Source organism: Doryrhamphus excisus, linkage group LG4 (assembly GCF_037039965.1).
Source record: "Doryrhamphus excisus strain RoL-2023G ecotype Guam linkage group LG4, RoL_Dexc_Guam_v1.1, whole genome shotgun sequence".
Taxonomy (NCBI): Eukaryota; Metazoa; Chordata; class Actinopteri; order Syngnathiformes; family Syngnathidae; genus Doryrhamphus; species Doryrhamphus excisus.
In genome coordinates, this window is record NC_136360.1 from 6,466,170 (window position 1) to 6,468,715 (window position 2,546).

Here is a 2,546-nt window from a genome sequence, read left to right on the forward strand (position 1 = left end):
GGTTGCGTCCACGAGTATTCATTACCATTCTTTCCACGATAAGAAAATGGCGTACACCGGTTTAACATCAACAAGCCGAGTTGAGGACTGCGCTACGCGGCGGATATACACGATGAATGAAATCGCCGTGTCATCGTGAGGACAAGGAACCGTCGTGTGTGTGGAAGTATTTACTCGGCAGACCGCTGAGTCGTGGCATAAAATCATTATAAACATTGAATTGACGATAAATCTCAGCGAAAGTTGGCTGGCTTGCTCGGTTTAGCTAGCTCGAGCGTGAGTGTAAGCTAGCAGGGGGTTAGTTCGATGAGTATATATTCACCGGGGTTTTTTTACGTCTTTAATGTAAGGAATGTTTTAAAGATGACGACGTGGAAATTCTTAGTGGGGAAAAATACAACAAGCACGTTTATTTTTGAACGTAGCTCGTCTTAGCCGTAAATTCACATTCTCCACACACGGAACACACTTCCGTGACCGTCCTTCAAAATAAAAGTGTCGTTTACCCTATGACTGTAAACATGGGTGACTATACATCTTCCTTAATCGCAAGCACAGGCATTACAGCTTGTTGAAGATTTAGTAGCAATGTGCGCAGAGGCTGACATCCTATTAGTTTGTTACCAATAAATAAATGTGCTTTACAATTTCAGACTAGTGTAGGTTAAGGTTTATATACATCCTAAAAATATTGTGATATAAGGTCCTTATCGCCCAACGCGTAAATGTTAATATTGAAACGTGTTCAGGGGAGCCCCGTGCCTCCCGTAATAACATCAGGCCCCCTCCAGGGGACGTGCCCCCCAGTTTGAAAACCACTGCAATTGAGAATCTTGCAGAATGCTTCCGTGGAACCGGAGCCGCGACGGATTCAGTGTGAGGGGTAAGTCGCATCTTCATTCTCCTCAAACGTCCACAGCGGATGAAGATGAAAATGTCACACCCATTTTCATGAGGTCTGCTGTAGAGTGGTTTGGAGTTGTTTAGAGACAACATATTCGAAGATGTGAAGGTGTGAACTGGGGCTGTTGCATTAGTAATGCAGTACCCAATTCTGTAAAGCCACGCTTTGTTATGTTGCGTTTTTGTATATTATTGAGGGTTTGTTTCACTGTAATGTGACAGTGGTGGATTGGGTTGCTGAAGGCCCATCTAGCCCCCCGCACCAGCCAGTCCGTCACAGATTTGTTGATAAACTCAGAAAGGTTTGCATCTACCGATGTAAAGAATCTTTGACTATAGGGATTGTAAAATAGGTCCTGTATGTTTACAAACAGGCATTTTGACTTTCAGCATATTATGCGTATTTGTATGCTTATTTGTATTGGTATGAAGTATTAAAAAAAATACCGAACTGATATTATGTCACAGTTCTAGCACCAAGGTCAAGGGCAGAGCTCCACTCTGTGGGATCAAGAAACATTTGAAGTGAGGATTGACACATAAAAGCGTGAAGTGAAACTGTTGCTAGGCTTCGGCATGTCGGCTTGATCTGACTTCTGCATGTCAACTTCACATAATACACTTTCACATTCAAGGTTTTTGTTGTGCAGACATTTGAAGGCAGCACAGATTTCTCACATACATTTTGTAAGGGGTAGCTACTATAGAAAACCTTTACTTTGATTTTTTTATGTGAATGCAGTAAGGCCTAGTCCACAAAATATGTGATATATGTGGGAACATCTTTACATACAATAGTGGCATACCAGGCTGCAATTTGATGCTGGGTAGGTTTGTCACAAACCCAACTTGCAATGAAGACATATTTGCATACAGACCTTTTCATGTTATTGCAGCAGAAGCTCTTCTCATGACTTTTGCAGTCATACTGCAACTGTCAGGAGGCCTCTTCTGAGAAGTCTCTGCCTCCACACACTCAACCGTCTTATGTTATTGACACATATGGCTGAGCTAGCGCACACAGAGATAGAGAAAGAGGCTCAGCTGCCACCACTAACTGAAAGCTGGTGGTTCCAAGATGGAGAGAAGCAGTTGGTAGGTGAGGTTTCTCTTTTGTGATGTCAGATAAGACATAAACATAACATACCTGCAAATAGACAAATCTGGCAGGGTTGTTGTGTCGTCTTGCTTGTACCAAAGCAAGACTATCTGTCATGGTGATATTTAGATGTGTTGTTTACATTTCCGTGCTTTTTCTGTTCCTAACTGTTATGCTTTAATGCATCACAGTGTAAGAAAGCCCTCCGCACTCTCTCACAGCAAAACACTACACCCACCTATCAGTGACAGGCAACAATATTTATCATTGACATACATTGTCAACATTAAACTAGGTGCTAGCTGATTAAAAAATACATTGCCCATCCATCCATCCATCCATCCATCCATTTTCTGTACCATTTATGCAGGCATGCTGGAGCCTATCCCAGCTGACTTTGGGCAAGAGGCGGGGTACACCCTGGACTGGTCGCCAGCCAATCACAGGGCACATATAGACAAACAACCATTCACACTCACATTCATACCTATGGACAATTTGGAGTCACCAATTAACCTAGCATGTTTTTGGAATGTGGGAGGAA